Source organism: Salvelinus sp. IW2-2015, linkage group LG31, assembly GCF_002910315.2.
Source record: "Salvelinus sp. IW2-2015 linkage group LG31, ASM291031v2, whole genome shotgun sequence".
NCBI lineage: Eukaryota > Metazoa > Chordata > Actinopteri > Salmoniformes > Salmonidae > Salvelinus > Salvelinus sp. IW2-2015.
This window is the reverse complement of record NC_036870.1, coordinates 25555913-25562199: the sequence shown is the minus strand read 5'-3', so window position 1 is coordinate 25562199 and position 6287 is coordinate 25555913. Positions and strand designations below refer to the sequence as shown.

At 46.0% G+C, this 6287-nt stretch overlaps 1 pseudogene; it reads right to left on the bottom strand.

Annotated features, from left to right (window-relative positions):
- Window positions 1-6287, bottom strand: part of LOC111955771 (voltage-gated delayed rectifier potassium channel KCNH8-like) — a 90182-nt pseudogene that overhangs the window by 63163 nt on the left and 20732 nt on the right.

Here is a 6287-nt window from a genome sequence, read left to right as displayed (position 1 = left end):
ATCCAGCTAACAGAGAGGGGAACCGGCCACGCAAGTACAGCAGGGGCGGTTCGTTGCTCCGTGCCTTTCGTTATCTTCACACTCCTGGCCCAGACTACACTCAATCATAGGACCTACTGAAGAGATGAGTCTCAATTTAAGACTTAAAGGTTGAGACGAATCTGCAGTCTCACATGGGTAGGCAGGAACCATTCCATAAAAATGGAGCTCTCTATAGGAGAAGCCCTGCTCCAGCTATTTGCTTCGATAATCCTGGGACAATTGCGAGGCCTTGCGTCTTGTGACGCCTAGCGTTTGTGTAGGTATGTACGGAAAAGATAGTAGGAAGGAAGCCATAGGTATACTTTGCTTAGCGTTCATGCAGTGAAAACCTTTGTAAAATCACTAACCACTTCTGCCAAAACCCTGCGTGAACCTTAGAGATTGTCACTAGCGGCTAGCACCAGTACTCTAACCCGCACCTTAGGTTGGTCACTAGCGGCCAGCACAGTACTCTTACTCTGCACTTAGACGATATGTCACTAAGCCGGCTAGCACCCAGTACTCACCTGAACCTTAGAGATTGCACATAGCGGCTAGCACCCAGTACTCTACCCTGAAACCCTTAGTGATTCCACTAGCCGCTAGCCACCACATACTCTACCCTCGACACTTTATAGATTGTCACTAGCGGCTAGCACCCAAGTATCTACCGAACCTTAGAGGATTGTCCTAGCCGGCTAGCACCAGTACTCTACCTGCAACCTTAGAGATTGTCACTAGCCGCACCACGCTGCACTAGAGGCACTTGGCGCAGCCCGTACTCTACCCTTGCCACCTAGAGATTCGTCCTAGCCGGCTGAGCACCAGTACTCTACCCCTGCACCTTAGAGATTGTCACTAGCCGGCTAGCACCCGTAGCTCTACCCTGCACCTAGAGATGTCATACTCCGTAGCACCACTATCACTGCACGGAGCTACGCACCGGTAGCTTACTCTACAATGCACCTTAGAGATTGTCACTAGCCGGTTGCTCTAGACCATACTCTACCTGCACCTTAGAGATTGTCACAGCCGGCTGAGCACCAGTACTCTACCCTGCACCTATAACAGCTGCCCTATTTACAACAGAGTCATTTGACACACTGGTCACTTTTATATGTTAATGCTGTTTTACCCACTTCATATGTAGCAGTCGATTGCAAAGTATCAGACCCTTCCCCCTTTCCATTTTTGTTACATTACAGCCTTATTTCTAAAAATTGGATACATTTAGATTGTTTCCCTCGTCAATCCTACAACATACCTATTAATTCAAAGTGACAAATGGTTATTTTGAAATGTTTGCAAATGTCATTAAAAACAAAATAGAATACCATTTACATATGTTTTCAATACCTTTGTAGGAGAAACAACAAATTGAGCTCAGAGTGCATTCCTGTTATCATTGATCACTCCGTGAGATGTTTTCTACAATTGATTGGACATGATTTGGAAAGGCACACAAAACCTTTGGTTTGTCTATATAAGTCCACTGATAAGTTCATTCGAGCAAAGCTCCTTGAGACAGGATTGTGTCGAGGCACAGATCTGTGGAAGGGTACAGCACAATACTCTGCAAACATTGACGGTCCCAAGAAAACAGTCGGCTCATCATTTTAAATGTAAAGAATTTAGAATCCACCAAGACTCTTCCTGAGGCTGGCCGCCGGCAAACTGACAATCGGGGAGAAGGGCCTTGTTGAGAGTGTGACCAAGACCAAATGTCACTCTGACAGAGCTTCCAGAGTTCTCTCTGTGGAAGTGGTAGAACTTCCAGAGGACAACATCTTGCGCACGTCCCACATCAGCGCCTTATGGTAGGGTGCCAACGGAAGCCACTCCTCAGTAAAAGGCACTAACAGCCCATTGGAGTATTGATAAAAGGCACCTAAAGAATCTCAGGACCATGAGAACAGATTATCCTTCGATTCTGTGGAACAGGGGAGATTGAACTCTTTGGCTGAATGCAAGATCACATCTGGAAGAGAAACCTGGCACATCCATATGGTGAAACATGGTGGCGCGACATGCTGCTGTGGGATGTTTTTTCTCGCCGCAGGCTGCGGAGATTGTCAGCGACTAGGCGAAGATGAGGCGAGCAAGACTAGAGAGATCCTTGATGGTAACCTGCTCCAAAGGTTACAACCTCAGACTGGGGTGAAGGTTACCTTCACACGGAAACGCCCTATGCAGACATCCAAGCAAATGCGAGGATTGCGCTCTCGGAACATAGTCATGAATGTCCTTGAGTGGCCAGCCAGAGCCTGGACTTGAACCTGCGTCAAACATCTTCTGGGAGAGACCCGAAAATAGCTGTGCAGCACCACTCCCAATCAACTGACAGAGCTTGAGAGGGATCTGCGAGAGAATGGAGAAATAGGTGTGCGCAACTTGTAGGTCACCCAATAAGCACTTGATGCTGTATTTGCTGCCAAAAGTGCTTTCAAAAAGCACTGATTGTGACAGGGTTCTGCAAATAACTTATGTATGGTATATTTCATTTTTTTTATCTTGATAAATTTTGCTCAAATTTCAAACAACGGTTTTGCCTTTGTCTTAATGGGGTATTGGTTTAGATTGATGGGATACAAATGATTTAATCAATGTTAGAATAAGCTTTAACGTACAAAAATGTGGAAGAAGTGGAAGGGTCTGAATACTTTCCAAATGCGCTGTAGCAATTGTCATACTGTTTAGGCTCTCCTAAAATGCTGTAACAATTTCTGCGTTCTTAACACGTCCTCTTATAGTATTATCGGTGACATTCTTCTGTGTGGACTATTTAGGTTTTACTGCATACCACTTGTTTCCTAATTGTATACTGTCATGACTTCTGTACCCGTGTCACTTGTATATATGATCATATGTATATTCATGCATATGACTTTCATTTGTGTTTATTTTTGTGTTCTTGTATGCAGATTTTATTATCCACTAGATATTAAATGTATGGATCTATGTGTCGTTTGTTATTATACTACTAAGATATTAATAGTTGGATTATGTGTGTTTGTTTCTTATTACTAGATATTAATGTATTGGATTGATGTGCTTATTGTTTTTCTTACCTAAGATTATTAATTAATGGATTATGTGCGTATTGTTTATTATATTTTCACTAGAATATAATGTATGGATTATGTGCGTATTGTTATTTTGTTACTAGATAATGTATCATCTATGTGTTTATGTTGACTAGTAGATTTTCTGCGTGGTATTTGCTACTTTGTTATATTATGTGGTATTATTCTAGATCTTCAATGTACTGGATTATGTGCGTTATTGTTCATTATTGTACTAGATATTTAATGTATGGATTATGGCGTATTGTTAATTGTCTAGATATTAAGTATCATTGTATGATTATGTACTAATCATTGTATGGATTATGTGTGTATTGTTTATTATGTTACTATACTGGGATTCTCTGCCTCTAACCCTATTACAGGGGCTCAGTTACTGGCTTAATGGTGCTCTTCCATGCCGTCCCTAGGAGGGGTGCGTCACTTGAGTGCGTTGAGTCACTGACGTGGTCTTCCTGTCTGGGTTGGCGCCCCCCCTTGGGTTGTGCCATGGCGGAGATCTTTGTGGGCTATACTTGGCCTTGTATCAGGATGGTAAGTTGGTGGTTGACGATATCCCTTTAGTGGTGTGGGGGCTGTGCTTTGGCAAAGTGGGTGGGGTCATATCCTGCCTGTTTGGCCCTGTCCGGGGGTATCATCGGATGGGGCCACAGTGTCTCCTGACCCATCCTGTCTCAGCCTCCAGTATTTATGCTGCAGTAGTTTATGTGTCGGGGGGCTAGGGTCAGTCTGTTATATCTGGAGTATTTCTCCTGTCTTATCCGGTGTCCTGTGTGAATTTAAGTATGCTCTCTCTAATTCTGTCTTTCTTTCTTTCTCTCTCTCAGAGGACCTGAGCCCTAGGACCATGCCTCAGGACTACCTGGCATGATGACTCCTTGTTGTCCCCAGTCCACCTGGCCGTGCTGCTGCTKCAGTTTCAACTCTTCTGCCTGRGGCTATGGAACCCTGACCTGTTCACTGTGATTACTATTATTTGACCATGCTGGTCATTTATGAACATTTGAACATCTTGGCCATGTTCTGTTATAATCTCCACCCAGCACAGCCAGAAGAGGACTGGCCACCCCTCATAGCCTGGTTCATCTCTAGATTTCTTCCTAGGTTTTGGCATTCCTAGGGAGTTTTTCCTAGCCACCGTGCTTCTACACCTGCATTGCTTGCTGTTTGGGGTTTTAGGCTGAGTTTCTGTACAGCACTTTGATATATCAGCTGATGTAAGAAGGGRMATARAAATACATTTGATTTGATTTGATGGCTGTTTAACAGTCTGATGGCCTGGTGATAGAAGCTGTTTATCAGTCTCGGTCCCAGATTTAATGCACTTGTATTGTCTCCGCCTTCTAAATGGCAGCAGGGTAAACAGGCCGTGGCTGAGGACCTTGATGATCTTTTATTTGATTGAACCTTTATTTAYMWYGYAAYMRKYMTWAYYAYYAAWTRRTWWTTTWKKAWMGSSGSCRWAKCCSGGCCAAACCCTCCCCTAACTCAGACGACGCTGGGCCAATTGTGCGCCGCCCTATGGGACTCCCGATCACGGCCAGTTGAGATACAGCCCGGGATTGAACCAGGGTCAGTAGTGACGCCTCTAGAACTGAGATGCTTACATAGGTATTCCTCATATCCAGATGGGATAGGGCAGTGTGCAGTGCCACTCGGGAGCCCTTCTTGGCCTTGCTGTGACACCGGGTGCTATAGATGTCCTGGAGGGCAGGCAATGTGCCCCCAWTGATGCYTTGGGCTGACCACACCACCCTCTGGAGAGCCCTGGGGTTGCAGCCGGTGTAGTTGCCGTACCAGGCGGTGATACAGCCCGACAGAATGCTCTCGATGGTGCATATGTAGATGTTCCTGAGGGTCTTGGGCATCAAGACAAATTTCTTCAGCCTCCAGAGGTTGAAGAGGTGCTGTTGGGCTATCGGTGTGAAGGGACCATTTCAGATCCTCAGTGATGTGCGTGACTAGGAACTTGAAGCTTTTGACACTTTCTACTGCGGCCCCATCGATGTGGATGGGGGGCGTGCTCTCTCTGCTGTCTCCTGCTGTCAAGTGTTGTGTTGTCAACAAACTTGATGATTGAGTTGGAGACGTGCGTGAATAGGGAGTACAGGAGGGGGCTGAGCACACACCCCTGTGGGGCCTCTGTGTTGAGGATCAGCGTGGCGAAGGTGTTGTTCCCTACCTTCACCACATGGGGTCGGCCCATCAAGAAGTCTAGGGGGGTTGTTGATGACAAAACGGATGGCACTGTGATAGACTGCATCCAGTTTGCTGAGTAGAGTATTGGAAGCTATTTTGTAAATGACATCGCCGAAGTCGAGGATCGGTAGGATATTCAGTTTTATGAGGGTATGTTTGGCGGCGTGAGTGAAGGAGGCTTTGTTGTGAAATAGGAAGCCGATTCTAGATTTAATTTTGGATTGGAGATGTTTAATATAAGTCTGGAAGGAGAGTTTACAGTCTAGCCAGACACCTAGGTATTTGATTTATAGTTGTCCACATATTCTAAGTCAGACCGTCCAGAGTATGATGCTAGCGGGCGGGTGCGGGCAGCGAACGGTTGAAAAGCATGCATTTGGTTTTACTAGCGTTTAAGAGCAGTTGGAGGGAGGGACAAAGAGGTAGGTAGGGAGAGATGGGGAAAGAGAGACAAATGCGAAGGTGGGAACAAGGGAGGAAGGGGGAGGAGGGAGGAGGGGAGGGAAGGGGGGGGGAGGGGGGAGGAGGGAGGAGGAGGGAGGGAGGGGAGGGAGGGAGGGAGGTGAGGGAGGGGTTGTTGACGACACAGAGATTGGGGTCCCTGTTCGGCACACATTGTCCAACAATGTCCAATTGTTGTGCTGTGTGCGTGTGCGTGTTGCGTGTGTGCGTGTGCGTGTGTGTGTGTGTTGCGTGCGTGGTGCGTGGGTGCGTGGTGCGTGCGTGGTGTGTGTGTGTGTGTGTGTGTGTGTGTGCGTGTGTGTGTGTGTGTGTGTGGTGTGCGTGTGTTGTAAAATGGGTTTCCCTTGCCTGGATTGAGATGATTTGTGATTGTTTTTACAATACTGACAAAAACAGGACACTCTGCAGAGCTGTGTTTTCTGTTAGCTCAGTACCGATGCTGACAACATTTACAATGCTAATTGTTGAAGGATGAACATCAGATGCAATATAGAATAACAATGTACAATCCGTTATACTTCC